The sequence below is a fragment of the Phyllostomus hastatus genome, unplaced genomic scaffold (assembly GCF_019186645.2).
Source record: "Phyllostomus hastatus isolate PE091 unplaced genomic scaffold, TTU_PhHast_1.1 phas_scaffold_39, whole genome shotgun sequence".
Taxonomy (NCBI): Eukaryota; Metazoa; Chordata; class Mammalia; order Chiroptera; family Phyllostomidae; genus Phyllostomus; species Phyllostomus hastatus.
Window position 1 is genome coordinate 20899207 of NW_025334028.1, and position 19779 is coordinate 20918985.

At 35.2% G+C, this 19779-nt stretch overlaps 1 pseudogene; it reads left to right on the forward strand.

Annotated features, from left to right (window-relative positions):
* Positions 1-5419: 5419 nt before the first annotated feature.
* On the forward strand, positions 5420-13937 carry LOC123806740 (annotated as a pseudogene).
* The last annotated feature ends 5842 nt before the right edge of the window (positions 13938-19779 follow it).

The window sequence follows — 19779 nt, forward strand, 5'->3', positions numbered from 1 at the left end:
CACTTTAATAATCCTACATATTACTAAATTTCCCAGGTGTACTTACAGCTTCTCTTCATTCTTATTCCAGTGGATTTGGTAAGACTGGCATTCTGAGTCTGAACTCTCATCTCTCCTTTCTCTCTCTTATTTCCATCCATTCTCAGAGTACCAACTACCACCTTTGTGTCACAGTTCTCTCTACCTCTCTGTGAAATGCTTCATAGCAGTTACTGCTCTTAATTTCTATACATACATAAAGGGTGAGACAAAAGTAGGTTTATAGTTGTCAGTATGTGAAAGTTTATTGTTGTTAAGTTACAGTTGTCCCATTTTCCCCCCATTACTCTCCCCTGCCCTACCCAACCCCCTCCTTCCATAATCAATCTTTCCCCCCACCATTGGCTTTGTCCATTGGCCCTTTATACAAGTGCCTTCACTTGACCCTTCCTCTTCTTTTTCCCCATTCTTCTCCACCCCCTGGCCCTCTATTCACTTTCTTTATTTCAATGTCTCTGGTTCTATTTTGCTTGCTTGTTTGTTTTGTTGATTGAGTTCCACTTATAGGTGAGATCATATGGTATTTGTCTTTCACTGCCTGGCTTATGTCACTTAGCATAACCCTCTCTCCAGTTCCATCATTGCTGTTGCTTATATTATTTATTAATTTTTGTATTATTTTCCAGAAGAAAACTATAAACCTACCTTTGCCTCACCCTGTATATACATTTTAATGTGTAAATTATAATATACTATATATTAGAATAAGAAAAGAGAATAAATATTTTCCCCATCTAAAACTGGTAATTTAACAGTATTCTAAATTTGCCTAGCAAAACACCACAATTCCAAATACCTGTATGGGGGAATATAAAACATCATTCCCAGTTTCATAAAGTTCAAAATTTAAAATTCTGGACAAAAATTATAATTTTCCTTCTATTTTTCTGTTCTTTACTAATAACAGGACAAGTGGAGCTTGTGAACCAGGCAGTCTACATCACTGTTTCTCAAGCTATCTGTGGTTAAAAAGCCATGTTTTAAAGTTTCCAGTCCATGTTTCAGGCCAAGTCTTACAGAATAACAATGAAATGAATTAATAGAAAAATGATCATGCCCTTGGATTTCAAGGCAATGTCAAATTGTAATGATTCTAAATAATTGCTCTCAATTTCTGTTCCCATCTGGTAATGGACTGGTTACAAAGTGTCTGAATGTCAGAACGGGTCCTCACACCACACTTTGAAGAGCGGTGTTCCGCACAGTCTTCTTATAGGCAATTCTCTAACTTTTGAGCATTTCCTAGAAAATTCTTGCTTTCCATAATTCCACAGCCTAGTTTTATTAGAAAACACTCAGTTAAAAAAATGAAGGAAATAATTAACCAAGAATAAAGAATGTATACTACACTCAAATTTCTAAATATAAGTTGTGAAGGCAATAAATTGTTGGGAACCATCCTGACTGGTATCAGAAGCTGAAACCCCCGCCTAGGCCTAGGCTAAGGCTAAGGGAATGCCCTTGGAACCGTAAGCCAGCAAGGAGACAAAAGCTTATCTCCCTGGCAGGAATGCTGCTTCTGCTGCTTTATTCATGACTGAACCCCAAAAAGCTTGGTCGGTTAGCCAAAGACGGGTAAGATTCCCCACGGGGGAACGACCTAAGACAGGCATGAACACTTTTGGGAGGCCCCCCCAAAAGAAGGATTTGGGGGGCTGCAGCAAAAGGGGGGTGATGGACCCTCGCTCCTCGGCTTTGACATAGCCTGAGTTCTCAGCATCTGGGGGAAAAAACCTCCTTGTCTCCCAGTTGCCTTAGTTCCCTTGCTCCACCTAAGCCTGAAACAATGACAGGGTGGTGCAGCTCGGTACTGAGAAGTGCGGATTCCCCAGGGTGATCAGGCCTAAGAAAGAACATGTAAATTACTGTGAAACCTTCTTTGTTTAGAATGCTCTCAGTTGAATGAGAAGGGTCTTAGGAGGAAGTTATTTTGTTGCTCAGTCTTACAGCTCTTTGACCCCCAACTCAGTAGACTGGCAGAGTTCTTTGTTTTCTATGATTCCTTACTTCCCCCTAATGAGTACTGTACTTTACCTGAATTATTATGCAAAGTGAGCCCAATAAAAGCAGGTATGGACGGTAAATCAGCGCGCTCCCCACTAGGGGGGGTGGCCATTTCGTCCCTACTTCCCCACAGAAACTAGTTTGTCTCTGTGCATGTGTTGTTTTTTCTCGCGTGTTTATCGTCGAGCCATCCACAGCGTTCCGTGGTCACTGCTGGCCGGTGACCCACGCGCAACAATAAATCACAGGAGAAAGTAAATTCAGTAATGAAGAATAAAAGATAGATTTTTAAATATCACAACAGAGAAAGTGAGTGAAAATCAATTTATAAAACAAGCAAGAATTAGAACAAACTGATAAAATTATGATATTGAATATAATGGATTTTCTTCATTTTCATTTTACAAAATATGTGTTCTGAGGAAGATAATTTTTCGGACCTACTTTAATGTCATTTAAATTTTTAGTTCATAGGTTTATTTTAGAACCTGATGAAAGATAAATGCAAACTTAAATATGTAATATTTCACATTTAATTTCATAGATTCATAAAAATTTACATATGATTAAGATCTCTGATAAAGGACAAATTTATTTTTTTATAAGTTCAAATATGATTTAATTTTAAATTTTTAATTGTTACTTTTTAGTGGAATTTTTTAGATTTTAAAATACTAGAAGAACTAACATGCAAATCTTCAGGAAAGTGAGCCTATTATAGCTTACCAGTGTTTCATGTGGTCATTGTTTAGAATGCATTCATATAAATTATATCATTGTATATCACACCAAATGGGATCATAAATGGGTCCTTCTGATAGTAGAATTGAGAGGATAAACTGATAGAAGGTAGGTGAAGTTCTTAGCCTAATGCCTGAAAATATTTAATACTCAGTATATGTTATTCATTATTTTCATCATCTTTATCGTTACTATGTGCTTGTAATGGAAATATAAAATAAACCCAGATCTGAGATAGTATACCACAGAAAAAAAAAGAAAATTAACAAAAATAAAGCTCACAAATTTAAAAATTACAAGTATCAATGAAATAATTTAAAATATTATAGGCTAAATTATCCATTCAATCAACATATGTATCTTAAAATTTGTATAAGAGAATAGCAAACAATGGTATCACAATTTTAATTATGTTTTTATAACAGAGAAAGTAAACTGTGTAGAACAGCTTTCTTCTCCAACCATTATAAAACATTTTATACCTAAATCAGAAACTCCAGAAGCAAATACATATTGAAAAATTCAAGATGTTGTTAAAGCTAGTATTGAAAATAATCACCATTAAAAAAATACAAATTCCTGCCTATTCCAAAGACTATGTATTATTGGCTCTTTTCTGTAAGCTATTCATTATATGCAAGGTGTTAGTCTTCTTATCAATAGACCTGCTGATTCCTGGACTGAATCAATTGATTCAGTTCAAAAACCATGTAAAAGAGACAAAACTGAAACAGTAAGAAAACCCTTGAAATATGGTGAATTTGCACTGTTAAAATTTGCCACTCGTTCCATAGTTAAGAGTCAAAATAACCATGTTACTACCGATTTTAAAATACTGAAACATAATGAATCCTGCAAGCAAATATCCTATTATTGTCATTAAAACAGTATACCATAAACTAAATGAACTTATTTATATGTGTGAATATATTTGATATAAAAGTAAATAAATACATATGATAACATATTCAAATGAGAAAAGGGGAAATAATAGTAATTTTTATTACTATATATACACATATATATAATTTGTTAAGCACTATTTGCTAGCAGTCATTTAATAACTATTTTTACACTTTATCACATTTAGTCTTCATAAAAACCCTAAAATGTAGGTACAGCTACAGTTATTATCATATCACAAGTGAGAAACCTGTATGCAGAAAGCTTAAGTATTATTTAAAGTCACTTAGCTAAGCAGTAAAGAATTAGGATTTATCTTTCACCACCAGGCTTATTTTGCTTAGCATAATGTTTTCCAGTTCCATCGATACTGTCACAAAGGGTAGGAGCTCCTTCTTTCTTTCTGCTGCATAGAATTCCATTGTGTAAATGTTCCATAGTCTTTTGACCCATTCATTTACTGATGGGCACCTAGGTTGCTTCCAACACTTGGCTATTATAAATTGTGCTGCTATGAACATTGGGTGCATAGGTTCTTTTGGATTGGTGTATATGATCTCACCTTTAACAGGAAAATGAACAACAAAACAAAGAAACAAGCAAAATATATCCAAAGACACTGAAATAGAGGACAGGCTGACAGTGTCCAGAGGGGAGTGGGGAGGGAATTTCAGGGGAATTTCAGAGGAAAAGGGGAAGGGTTTACAGGAACAAGTATAAAGGACACATGGACAAAAACTAGGGGGGGTGGAAATGGGAGGGAGGTGGGGAGGGCTGGGTGGGTGGGCTGGGATGGGAGTAAAAGATAGAAAATTGTACTTGAACAATTAAAATAAAATTTATAAATAAATAAATAAATAAAAATTAGGATTTAATATTAAAGTCTGTCCAATTCTAAAGCTCATGATTTTAACCACTAATCATCTTGCCTTACACAAGGAGAATAAAATTAGTGACAATCTAATATGTATGTGGCACTTCATATATTTTCTCATTTTACTGATGAAGAAATTCACAGAAGCTAAGTTACTTTTAAGTGTTCAAGTTCCAGAATTATTTTTCTACTTCTTAGTGTTTCCCAAAGCATTATCTATTGGACCATCTATACCAAAGTCACCATATACTATTTTATCAGCTAGATTCTTAAGATTTAATTTAGTACCAGAGATGTAAATTTGATATATCTGGGGCAAGGCACTTTTAACAAGTTACTCTGTGAAGTACCCCAGAGAGGGAGAGAGGGGCAGGGACAGAAACAGAGACAGAGAAACAGAGTGTGTGTCTGATGAGAAGCTCTCCAGTTTTTTACCTGAGTACCTCCTAGGGGAGAAAATGACATTCACAGACTGGCAAAAAAAAAAAAAAGTGAAATTTGTCTCTACAACATGCAATGTTAACATATAACCCCTTTATTGATTCACATTCAGGACAAAGAATAGATATTTAAATAATACTTTCTAAAGAAGTGCCTTCTAAGCTCTCTGATGTTCAAAGGCACTAAGCAATATTTACAGAAATAAGGATAATAAAATACCCAAATATTCCTTGGTATTTGGTGTATGAAACTCAGAGATCTAGAGTTTTGGATATATTTCTGCTCTTCCATAGAAAATCCACTTTCAAGATGTTGTTTAAAAAATCAGAAAAGAAACAAAGCCACTTTAGGAATACATAACAGTTGAAATTATTTATGTACTTTCTACAGGCCAGGCCTTATGAATCCCTTAGGAATATGGTAAATCATTATCTTTGTTTTATAAATGAGAAACTTCAGGTGCAGAAAAGGTAACCAACCTGACCAAGATGATAAAGATAGTATAAAAACTGAGATTCAAACTTGGATTATTTGATTCCAAAGGCCTGAATTACGCCAGCTCTATTCTGTTCCAACTGTCACAACTACAGCGTCCAACATCACCGCAGCTGTCACCACTGCCACCACCGTTACCACCACTGCCTTCACTGCTGCCAGCACCACAGCTAGTGCCATGACCACCACCATCCCATCCTTTGCCTCAGCTTGTGTTTCAGCCTGTGAAGAAGTCAGTTTCCAAAGAACTATTGGAGTGGTGGTAGTTATGGTAAGGAGAGAGATAAAGTTCAAAATATTGCCCCAAAACTACTGAATCAGAATGTTACACAATGGAAACTAAAAATATATATCTTAACACATTTCCCCAGGCAATTTTTACACAAAGTAAAATGAAAGGACCTCTATAATATGCAATAGTGATTCCATTTATATGAGGGTATTTCAATTATTAAAATACTTAAGGCTATAAAAGTGTAACTAGAAGGGCAAATAGAATAGTAGTTTTAGGTAAAGATCCAGTTGTTCATTCTTTTGTATTTTGTGACATTTGGAACAGTATGATCTATTATAATTTTCAAGCAAGTATATAATAAGACTTCACTGTAAAAAAAAAACAATTATGTCTGTAAGGATTAAATGATTGACAAAGTACTAATCTATTTGCATAATTTTGGACAAAGAAAACAATGCAATATAAATTGACTTTAAAAATTTTGCATTTATTGCCAAAAATAGGTAAAAGGGAAGTACATTTTTACATGACATAGAAAAAAAACCTGTTAATAATTTTTTTAAACCTTCCATTCCTACATTTATTTGGATCATATAACTACATGCCAAACCAAGCATAAATGGGCATTTTGACACTATCATGCTTCATACAAGGACATTTCAAGTGAAGAAAATTTGGAAAATGATGGCAGGTGTCTACATTTCACCATCTCCTCATTACTCCCCACAGGTCCCCAGACTAGCCATTCAAAACTAATTCATTAATTACTTAATGAATTGCACACATATGCTCAAGGATACAATGGCAAGATTGCTCTCTCTAGCCTTTTTATCCAAAAGGGAAAAAAGCAAAAACAATCCATTTGCCCCTCACTAAGACCATGGAAAAACGTAGTGTATTCATATCACAGGGTGTTTGCAACAACTGAAAGTAATAACATTCATCTGTTTTAACATGTAAAAAAACTCAAAAATAATTGAATCAAAAAAGCCAGCTATAATACATAGTATGAATCCATTATGTAAAGAAATTAAATACACAAAATAGTAATATATAATGGATATTTGGTGACTGAATTCAATAATGAGGATGAGAGTATGAGAAGGAAAAACTGGGTGCACATTCAAGGCCACAGTCAGAACCAAGTAAAGGAAGAGTGACACAAAGGTAAATGCCATATACTGGGAATAGGCAGCAGTCCTCTGAAAGAAATTACCAGAAAAGGAGGCTGAGAGATAGATAGTGGCCAGACTGTGAACCATTCTGATGGCTAAACTAAGGAGTTTGGACTTAACTATGCAGGAAGTGGAGAACCAGAAAAGTGATTTAACAGGAGGGCGAAATGATCAGTCTATGACTTAGGGATGTAACTGTGACTATCACATGGAAAGGTTGGTAACAGAATCAGGAGCCTGCTGCAGTATTCAGGGAAAGGATAGCAAGTGACTGTCTCTGAGAATAGAAAGAACGGCATGACTTTAGGAGCAGATGTGATGATCAAATTTACCAGTGTACAAATTCACAGAATTGAAAATTTAGAAAGGAGGAGAGAAGATTGAAGATAATATCAAGATTTCTACTTTGAAATAATGAGTGGGATTTGATGGGGGAAGCTGAGTTTGCATTATCAGCAGGCCTTTCAGCCATAGATCTCAGTAGAAGACTACAGGCATGTACCCAATCCTTCATTTCAAAAAAAAGGATTATAAAGGAATTTCATTAAATGGTATAAAATTCAGAGTAAACTTATGACACCTAAGAAGAAAATAGGACAGGTCAGAACTCTGGCAAACACCTGTGGACTGGCATTTAAACGGCAGGCCCAGAATGAGAAGATGTCATGTTTCAAGAAGTGAAGGAGAACCAGGAGGAAGTCTCTGTTCAGAAACAAATAAAAGAAAATGTGTATTCGGCAAATAAAGAAGAGACCAGTTAAATGTACTTTCAGGATCTTTCCAGACATTTTGATGGCTATCTAAATAGATTTTTAGCTAAACAAATACTTCACAAACTCTGACTTAACTAGTCAACAAAAAAACACACTCTGTTATATTTTGGTTCATGAATTGTTTAAGTCACCAGGATGACATCAGTTATGGTCTCATGTGCAATGTGTTAAAAGTAAGGTATTCATCTGAAGGAGGTGACTGATAATACTTTTATTAAAGACATAATCTTTAGAATCAGACCTAAGAGTATAGTTTGGAGAATAAGGAAACCAGAAATAAATTTTATGTAGTTTTGACTTGTATCATCACTAATGCTTTTTAATTTTCATTGTAATTTTCTTTGGAAGCTTAAGTTATTACAATGCTAATAAGGTTATAAATATTAAAGAGTTATACTAAAGCAACTCTTCATGCGGAATAGCCAAATTTAATATATAAAAAATGGATTTTCCCAACATTTGTAGGGTATCTCATAGACAATTGCCATAAAAGTATATTTTTGTTATTGCTATATTCTTAAAAACTTAAGGGGGAAAATATAGCTCTTATAACATTAAAAAAGCAAACTCTATCCAAGAAAAACAAACTTTATCAAATTGTTGTTGACATTTTTGATGAGTAATGAACTTTTAATCTTAAGGATTCAATTTAAAAAATTAAACATGTATTTATTGTTCCAGTACATGTTTCAACTCCAAGGTTTCTCACAGTAATTTCCCCAATAAAATCCCACATGGATAATATTGATTAGTTAATAGGTAATTATAAAATAAGCCTAAATATATAATTAAAATTAAATATATTATTGAAAGATTCAATAATTTTCAAACAATTCCTATAAAGGAATTAAAGTGGTTAGTCATGATTTGCACATTCAATTATTTTGCTCAAGTTCTTGAATAATTAATTCAAATTATATATATCATGTAGTATTTCTTGCAATAGAACTTTAAGCATCTTAATCTAAATAGTGCTAGAAAGAAGTGTATAAGTAAAACAATGACTTCAGACTACAAAGCATTCTTCCACAGCAGATTGAGAGCTCACATTATACTATTTTCTCTTACTCTGATAAACGTATTCTTGACCTTGCCAATTATTACATAAGAAACCACTGCTGAGAATTGCAGTTAACACAGCTATGAAATTTTAATATCATCTTCCCTGTTACATGTATGATTTTCTGTCATTACCAATGAAGATAACTTGGACTGAGATACGAAGGCAGATGCCCTGACACATTAAATAACCATATGCTGCTTAAAGGATATAGGAATAGTTTCAAAGAAGGAAAAGAAGATTCACAAAGGTCCCATGTCATGTCATCAATTACAGCCCTGTCATACTAATGACTAAGGAAATGCAGGGAGCAGTGACAATGGAAACATTCATCTTGTTCTTCTCTGGAAACGGTGCACCTGTATCCCACTGCACTCTGTCTTCTGCAACCTCCTGCCTCCCTGACTTTTTTTCCCCATGCCAGCAAATGTGATCGTGAGAATGCAGCCTATCTATCATCCTTTCTTCCTGAAAGGCACCTTGACTGCAGTTAATGACTGTAATAAGACCAAACAACAGATACACATTCAAAGTCCTTATATTCAGCTTCTTTGAAAATGGGCTCAATTGAGACAAAAAAAAGGTTCAAAAGATTGCACCGGAAAGGCAAATGTTTTTGTACCATCTCACTTGATTTACTCCTGTAGTTCATGTCATATATATCTACCAATATTCAGATAGAAAATCTGATTAAAAGGTAATGGGACTGAATCTCTTGTGTGGATTATACATCAAAAGCAATACATGGTAAGTGTACATCCCACAGTGAAAAGTTGAGATAAGTGGAGTTATTTTGAAATAGAGCCAGAAAAGCCATTCCAGAGGAACTATTTGCACATCTTGCTCCTGAAATCTTTGAAATTTTTAAACTGAGCAAAATAAGCTTTAGATTGGACCAAATCAACATTATCTTACAAACAACCATTTACAAAGACAACAGGAAATGCAGACCTCCACCATGAGGACTGATGGTTATGAAGTCTTTCTGAAGATAGAATCACTGAGTAACCAGACATGTGTAGCTAAAGCATTACTCCTGATACCAGTAAGAATTTGTATTCATGTAATTAGTTCTCTTCCTTTTAAAAAAACCTGGCCTTTACACTGTAATTGAGGTACATTTTAGTTTCTCCCTGAATCGGTGCTTTGAATTGGAATTCTGCTATTTCAAATAAATGCTTCTTGCCTCTCACCTTGTCTTTTTATTTTTAGGTTAACACTACATGCTTACAAATTTAGATACCCAGTTATTCATAACACTTTTATACTACTACTACTATTACCAACACCACTACTACTTCTGTTGCTACTACTGCTGCTATAGCGACATACCAGGCACTGTAAGCACTTTCAGTTGTTTTAATTGCCACAAAAAAATAGAGCGGTACATTGTTGTTATCTCCATTTTATAGAGTATGTCACTGAGTCTCAAAGAAGTTAAATTATTTGCACAACTAGTAGTTCCAAAGCCTTTCTTTACATTAGTGTTAGAAATGCTGTGGGGATATAAAAATTAATACAGACATACCTCATTTTATTGCACTTTGCAGATATTGCATCAACTGCACTTAATCAAGAAATGTTATATGTGTCCTACCAACTCCACTAGCCAGCTGTTCTCCCTTTTTTCTCCCCCTCCTCTGGTCTCCCTATTCCCTGAAACACAGCAATATTGGAGTTAGCCCAATTAACAACCATACAATGGCTTTTAACTGTTTAAGTGAAGGAAAGAATCATACATCTCTCACTTTAAATAAAAAGTTAGAAATGTTTAAGTTTAGTAAGGAAGATATGTTGAAAGCTAAGAAAGGCCAAAAACTAGACCTCACACACAAATTAACCATGTTGTGACTACTAAAAAAAGTTTCTTGAAGGAAAAAAGATAATTAATGAAGGTGGCTACATTAAATAACAGATTTCTTATGTAGATGAAGCAGCCTAATATTGGAAGAAGGTGCCATCTAGAACTTCCAATGGCTGGCTTCAAAGCCTCAGAGAACAGGCTGACTCTCTTGTTAGGGGATAGTTCTGTTGGTGTCTTTAAGTTGAATCAGCACTCATTTACCATTCCAAAATTCTTACAGTCCTTAAGAATTACACTAAATCCATACTGCCTGTGCTCTATGAATAGAACAACAAGTAGATGATAGCATATCTATTTACAATTGACTTACTGGATATTTTAAGCTCACTGTTGAGACTACTGCTTAGAAAAAAATTATTTTCAAAATATGTACTATTCATTTTAATGCACCTAATCAAAAAATATATCTAGTGAAGATACACAATAAGATTAATGTCATTTTTATGCCTGCTAACATAACAGCCATGTTGCAGCCCTTGGATCAAGGAGTTACTTAGACTTTGGGCCTTATTATTTAAGCAATATAGTTTGTAATGCCATATCTGCCATAGACAGTGATTCTTTTTTCTTTTTTTTTAAGCTTTAAGTTTTATTTTGGCTTTATTTTTATTTATAAATATTTCATGTGGTTATCCTTATGCCTTTTTTAATATATTTTATTGATTGTGCTATTACAGTTGTCCCATTTTCCCCCCTTCACTCCCCTCCACCTTGCACACTCCCTCCCACCCACATTCTGCCCTTTAGTTCATATCCATGTGTCATGCTTATAAGTTCTTTGGTTTCTACATTTCCCATTCTATTCTTACCTTCCCCCTATTTTCTACCTACCACCTATGTTACTCATTCTCTATATCTTTTCCCCCTCTCTTCCCCTCCCAGTTCCCTGTTGATAACCCTCCATGTGATCTCCATTTTTGTGGTTCTGCTCCTGTTCTCTTTGTTTGCTTAGTTTGTTTTTATTTTTGTTTTAGGACAGTGATTCTAATGGCTGTAGTCAAAGTAAATTGAAAATCTTCTGGAAAGGATTCAACATTCTACATGTCATCAGGGACACTGGTTTTTCATGGCAAGAGGTTGAAATATCAATAATAACAGGAGTGTTAAAGAACTTGATTCTAAACCTGATTGATGACTTTGAGGAGGTTAAAGACTTCAGTGGAAGAAGTAACTGCAGAAGTGGTGGAAATACCAAGAGAACTAGAATTAGAAGTGGAGCTTGAAGATGTGGTTGAATCGCTGCAATCTCTATTTATTTATTCATTTATTTACTTATTTATTTACCTAAGTATTTTGATTGTGCTATTACAGTTGTCCCAATTTTCTTCCCTTTGTCCCCTTACCCAGCATTCCCCACTTCCCTCAGGCAATCTTCCCACCTTTGTTCATGTCCATGGGTCATACATACAAGTTCTTAGGCTACTCCATTTCCTATGTTGTATTTCACACCCCCATGGCTATTCTGTGACCAACAATTTATATTTAATAATCCCTTCACCTTTCCACCCATTCTTCCAAACCCCCTTCCCATCTGGTAACCACCAAAATACTCTCTGTATCTGTGATTCTGTTTCTGTTCTTCTTGTTTGCTTAGTGTGATTTTAGATTCAATTGTTGATAAGTATGTGTTTATTGCCATTTTATTATTCATAGTTTTGATCTTTTCTTCTTAAAAAAGTCCCTTTAACATTTCTTATAATAATGGTTCGATGAGGATGAACTTCTTTAGATTTTTCTTGTCTGAGAAGATTTTTATCTGCACTTTGATTCTAAATGATAGCTTTGCTGGGTAGAGCAATCTTGGCTCTAGATCCTGATTTTCATAACTTTGAATATTTCATGCCACTCCTTTCTAGCCTGCAAAGTTTCTTTGGAAAAATCAGCCAACATACTTATGGGAACTCCCCTGTAGGTAACTAACTGCTTTTCTCTTGCTGCTTTTCAGATTCTCTCTTTATCTTTAAATGTTGACAGTTTACTTATGATGTGTCTTGGTGAGGACTGGTTTAATCCATCTTGTTTGGGACTCAACAGATAAGAAATTACTTCTTATAGATGAGCAAAGAAAGTGGTTTCTTGAGATGCAATCTATTCCTGATGAAGATGCTGTGAAGATTGTTTAAATGACAACGAAGGACTTTTCAGAAAATTACAATTTCATTGAAAAAGCAGTAGCAGAGTTTGAGAGGACTGACTCCAGTTTTTTAAAAAGTTTTACTGTGGGCAAAATGCTACAAAACAGCATCATATTCCAGCCCTGGACAGTGTGGATCAGTTGGTTGGAGTGACGTCCCATACACCAAAAGGCCACTGGTATGATTCCCGTTATAGCACATGCAGGAGGCAACTGATCAATGTTTCTCTCTCACATTGATGTTTTTCTCCCTCTCTTCCCCTCTCTCTCAAATGAAAATAAAAACTAACCTTTAAAAAACACAGCATGGCATTCCACAGATAAATTGTTCATAAGAGGAACATTTAATGTGTCAAACCTCATTATTGTCTTATGTTAAGAAATTGTCACAATCACCCTAATTATCAGCAAACACCACCCTTGTCAATCCACAGCCATCAACATTGTAACAATACCCTCCACCAGTAGAAAGATCATGACCCTCTGAAGGCTCTGATAATGGTTAGAATTTTTAGTAAGAAGGTATTTCTTCTTTAAAGTATTTTTAGACATAATGCTATTGCACAGTTAATATACTACAGTGTAAACAACTTTTATACGCACTGAAAAACCAAAAAAACATTTCATATGACTCAATTTATTGATATTCATTTTATTGTGGTGATCGGTAACCAAACCTGAAAGAACTTTGAGGTATGCTTGCACATCATGTTTCTAACAAGTTACAATATAGTAAGGGCAGTAAGCAATATAAAAAATGTCTACAAATAGCTATGACATAGGGTAATAATGTAAAAAAGTTTGAAGAGAAGTATAAAGATAATAGTCAAAAGAAAGCAATTTTAGGGGTGGATCTCAGGAAAGCATAACTGAGTTTATCTGCAGGAGGTCAGTATGCGTTTGGATTGCCTAGAGCAAGAAAAATACTATCTTCTCTTGTCACAGGTAAGACACTAAAAGACTGTAAAATTCATGTTCAGATCCACTGATGCAGGTGGGGAAGGAAATTTGTCATTGGGTTCTAATGTGCTGGTGTTTACATGAAGGCAACCATCACCTTTTTAACTTCTCAGGATACCTCTATATTTGTATCAGTTTCAGCAACTGAACCTGATCAAAAACCTATACTGTCTACAATACGTCTTAATGTCTGATAAAACTCACACTTGTTATGTGTTCCAGAAATGAATGAAGAATAGTCACAAGGACTATTGTATCAAAAAGTAAGCCTGTAGGGAGAAAGCCCTGATGCATTCCATTTAACAAGCAAACTTAAGCCACTCACACAGGAAAATTAACCAGAGAAAATATGAGCCATTGCACACTTGATATTACAAGTGTGGTAGGTGAAATCAGTTTCAATGAATTTTAGAATTTACAAATTTAAATGAAAAGGCAGGTATTTCACAACAAACACTTTGGCATGTGGTTTTTCTATAATAAATATTTATAGTTTCACAGACACAAGTCAACAGCTCTTGGGGCTTTAAAAATAAATGATTCAATATTGCTGGAGAGATCTTTGGCCTTCATAACCAATAGATTTAAAGAAAACTGAAAATTTATGATAACTATATCAAATATAAACATGTATTTATTTAACTATTTTTGTAATGATGTGCAAATATTCACTAATATTTTCTTTGTCTAAACATATGTAATGACTTGCTCAGGGCTTGTCTTAAAGTACCCAGAATCTCCCATTCTCTTAAGAGTCTTCATTATATTGTCAACTGAGGCTTGTAGCCTCTGGCCTCAGTTATATTTTTTTAACCAGGATTAAATTAGAGAATATGAGGATTTACATTGGTTTTCTTCCCACATTGACAGGGTCCCCTAACTAAGTAGTGTGAAAAAAACTTAAGTGCAGAGACACATGTGATGCTTCTGTCACATCCTATGTCTTTACTGGAGTGTATAAAACATTTCTGGCACTTTGCAATATATGCACACATATTTTAAAGTGTATCTTTTGTAATTGGTTTATATAATCTAAATGAAATCTCTCATTCTGTGTTTTAAATTTAAATTTACTTGAAATGATTTAGTTCATCATAAATTTAAAACATCAAGTAGTTTATCACAAATTTACTTAAAATATCCATAAGGACATGACAGTGACCCAGTTTATACATATTGTAATGTATTCTGATAAAATCCTTCAAGTGTAAAATAGATACTCTTCTCTGAAGTTTCTGTTAATTGACTTAGCCACGCACTGGTAATCTTTCCTTCTCTGATCTTTTCTGATGCTTATTCATACCATTTTGTTTTATGTTAACCCAGCATTTGCTAAGATAGGCCCTGTGCCTCTAAATCAGACCAAAAGTTCTTTGAAGGTAGGAGTGCCTTACTCTTTCAAATTCTCCTATGAATAGTAACAGGTCATCCACATAACAAAGGTTTATGAAAATTTTTAAGATTTAATAATAATGAAAAAAGAGAAGAAAGAAGAGGAAGAAAGGGTGCAGAAGCAGAAATCTAGGAACTGTATTATTATAAGAATACTGAAAACTAAAATGTGGTTCATTATATTCAGAACATGGAAAGTAGGACTGTAGCTGGTTATTTTGAGGGGTTGCCAAAGCAGTCCAAAGTGCTAAAGTAATAGTCATATTTCACTTGGGTATGTTTATTCTACATATATGATATCTGTCCAGAAAAAGTTCAGCCATTGTTAATATAATGAGAATAGTTTGCATGACATCAATGTAACCTTGCAGCCAGGGAGAGTGGACTGGAATGTGCATGTGTGAACCATGATGACTTCACTGAACTAGTCAGTGGGAGTGGTAAACACTGTTCAGTGAGCATGTGTCCTGTGTGGCCCTCACATTCAAAATGACTGAATGAGTAGATCAATGAATATGCATCACATTTTGCATTAAACTTGAACATTCCTCCACAGAAATTATTCGGATGATTCAAAAGTCTGCAGCTATGGGCAACTGGTGATTGGCAGCTTCATCACTACAATGTGCCTGCTTGTACATCATGTCTTGTGCAGAGTTTTTGGCGAAACATCAAATCACCTAGGTGAATCAGCCCCCTTATTGCCCAGATTCGACACCTTGTGACTTCTGGCTTTTCCCCAAGCGAAAATCACCTTTCAAAAGGAAGAGATTTTAGGCTATTCATGAGATTCAGGAAAATACAACTGGGCAGCTGATGGAAACTGGGAGAACTGTGTGAGGTCCTAAGGTGCCTACTTTGAAGGGCACTGAAGCATCATTGTCCTGTGTGCAATGTTTCTTGTATCTTGTATCTTCTTCAGTAAATGTGCCTATTTTTCATATTACATGGCTGAATACCTTCTGGACAGACATCACACTTTTCTGGAGTCCTAATTGAGTTTCATACTTTAAACAGAGGAGCATAATGGACGAGGGTATAGGGGGGATAAATAGTGATGGGAAAAATTTAAATTAATAAAGATAACCATTTAACAAAGAAAGTTTCTAAGAAACCCAAAACACTAATCTGAAAGAATATATGACCCCTATGTTAATTGCAGCATTACTTACAATAGCCAAGATTTAGAAGCAGCCCAAGTGTCCATCAGTAGATAAGTGGACAGCTCTGGCATATTTACACAATGGAATGCTACTCTGCAGTAAAAAAAAAAAAAAGAAGTTTAGCCTTTGCAACAGCATGGATGGACCTGAAGAATCCTATGCAAAGAGCAATAAGCCACTCAGAGAAAGACAAATACCATTTGATTTTACTCATATGTGGAAACTAATGAGCAGGCTGACCTAATAAGCAACCTAAAAACAGGCTCATAGATAGAGAACAGGCTGACAGCTTTGGATAGGTGAGTTGGTGGGTGGCAGGACTGAGGAAAAAATAAAAAGAACTCATGGAAATGAACAACAGTGTGGGTTGTGGAGGAGACGAGCATGGGTAAAAGTGGAACAGGCTATAAAAGTGGGTAAATGGTAATGGAGTAAATACAATAAAAATAAACTGTGAGAAATAAAGGGAGGGAGAGAGGGAGGAAGGATGTCAGAAGGAAGGAAAGGATGGTTCTAAATGGCCTCTAATCAACCCCTTAAACACGTCCAGAGCTCTAGAACAAGTTGACATTCAAATTTCCCTAACTTCAAATGATCAATTCTGTCCTTTTAACACAGACTGCCTGCAACTACAAAATCCTACATTGCTATTAATGACATTATTGTCAGTTTTGAAGAAATTAGCCAAAGCAGGTATTCATTCATTCTCATATTTAAAATATTTTATTTTTCCAATAATTGTGATATAAATCTTAAAATTAAGATGTTATATACAATAATTATTGATATATTAACCATGATAATACATTTAGAGGAAACAGAGTGCAATAAAAAACATTAGATTAGAGTGAAGAAATCTAGTTTTATACCTCAGCACTGCCCCTAACTAACCATTATGACCTAAGGTAAACTCATTCAACCTCTTGACCTCAACTATCCAAATTATGCATTGGTAGTGTCGAAGTATACATTCTCCAAGGTTTCTATGAAGTCTGATTTTCTATGATTTTTGAATTCACTATATTTACAAGCATGGGAGCAACTTGTTGAAAATTCAAGGCCTGCCACCTTTATGAAATGTCTTGAGTACCACTAAACTGATGCAGCCAAAGGAAAGTAAAAAGCAAACAAACAAATAAAAGAGTTCTGCACTCCCTATTATTAAAAAAGAGATTCATATATTGTCAGGCCTCTGTGTACTTCAGAGCAACATATTCCACATTTGGATGTGCTACCCTACACTGATGTGAAGTGCTGTTTCCTGAGTATGCCAGTAATAACAGAAGGTTCTTCAACTGACACCACAGCAGTATTTTCTCCTTTGCTCTGTTTCATCACTGTGTGTCAATGTATTTGTTCATGTCTGTGTATATAAAGCCAGTTTTCTTCTAAACATCCCTCATGGAGTTCCTTCTTTGCACTATAGAGGCTGCAAACTAAAGACATCATCAATCAGACTTCTTTATGGTAGGGGATCTGGATGTCCCAACAATTAAAGGTACACATGTCTGATGGTAGGAACATTGACGTGGAGGCTGTTATTTTGTGCTTAACTTGGCTGACAGACATAGCTAATATATGGAGTTTTCTGCTGCAATATGCCAAGCTCCGTTCAGTAGCTTTATGCCTGTCGAGTAGCAGTTATGGAGTTAGCGCAGCCTGCTGACTAAGGTACCAGGTGCCAGTCACTAATTTCACGGACATGGAAATGTGTGCAGCAGGCCCCTTCTTCCCTGCTGGACTGTACCACAGTGTTCTGCAAGTTATTCCCAGTAGTCTAGCTTAGAGCTCCCTCCACCAATTTTTCCAACAATGTTATAAACCCCTTATTCCCTATATTAAATTATTTTTTGCCAAGCCAAATTGATTTACTTTTTTACATCTGAACCTGGTATGATATGTAAATATTTTTATACTAGTAAAATATAGAAAGCAGAGGAAAGAAGGAAGGAAGGAAGGAAGGAAGGAAGGAAGGAAGGAAGGAAGGAAGGAAGGAAGGAAGGAAGGAAGGAAGGAAGGAAGGGAGGGAGGGAGGGAGGGAGGGAGGGAGGGAGGGAGGAAGGAAGGAAGGAAGGGTGGGAGGGAGGGAGGGAGGGAGGGAGGAAGGGGGGAGTGAGGGAGGGAGGGAGGAAAAGGAAAGAGGGGGAAGATAGCATGCACTAGATTAAAAGTCAATAAAACTTCAGCCCTTGTTTCAGCACTACCACTAAATCATTAGTGTGACTTTGCCAAATCACTTAAGCTTTCCAGACCTCAGCATCTCAATATAAAACGACAGCATCGAAGGGTATATTCTCAAAGGTTTCCACATGTTCTAAAACTGTATGCCTTGATAAATTAATTAAAATTAAATCATTAGTTGTACTGCCACAAGGTTTTTAAATCTACAGCAAAAGACTTCTTTTCTTCATAATCAGAACAGACAAAAACCTGCATTTCAAAATTTTCTGATGCTTTCTCTCATACCTTAGTAGTTTCATTAGAAAGCAAGAACCGGCAGTGATACTTTAAACAAAAAGATTGTTAATTACTCATATTAGACTTTTGAATAAGAGAGCTTTATCAATTTAAATCCACAATAACATTAGATTAGTAGTTTCCTAAGTTTTTTTTTCAAAATTAAAAGTATGAGGTTAAAAAAAAGTTTTGTTGAAAGTCAATTACTGAAGCATTTTAGTCAATGTGAATATTGTCCTAACTCAATCCTCCTAACAGGCACTATTTGCTCATAAGCCATAAAATGTTCTTTGCAATGAAAGATTCTTACCTACTTAGTAAAAATGCTTTAAAGTAATTGTTAAATGGTTTGATGCATTGAATAGTTGAGTACTATGACATGGCATTTACTGTTTTTTAATGACTCTACCATTTTCTTAGCAGATGATGCAGAACTGATTATAGCTAGTGTAACAATTTAATCATGAAACACAAATGATGACTAGGTTGTAATAGCCTGACCAGTTTTCTATGGTTTACAAAACCAGACTTAATAATTGTCTTTAATACTTTTGAGTGTATACCTGTATTCTTCAAAAGATAGAGTTGCAGAGATCCTTTATTGGCTTTAATATCACAGTTTTTAGCTAGGTCTCATATTTGAATGTCACCAGGTATCTGTAGGTACTGGCTATTAACACATAGGTATCTGTACATACTGGCTATTAACACATAAGAAGAATTGTTATCCAATTATAAAAGTAAATTTTTGTGGCAAATTTGGGGACCTTTACTTCAAAAAGAGAGGTTATACCCTTTTCTTTCCCTCCCTCTGGTGCATGGAACTTGGATGTGATATCTGAAAGAGTACTTGTAATGCTGGAGGATGAAGACCACATGGCCAGCATCGATTCATAGTAAGCTGTTGAAGTCCATTTTCTTGGTGACTTCACAGAGCTTCTGTGTAGCCCTAAACTGCCTACCTCTGTTACATAAGAAAGGAAGACATTTCCACAGTTATTTTGAGTTTTCTTTTCTATGCAACTGAGCCTACTCCTAACATGAGCATTTTGTGAGATTAAGAGTTTGT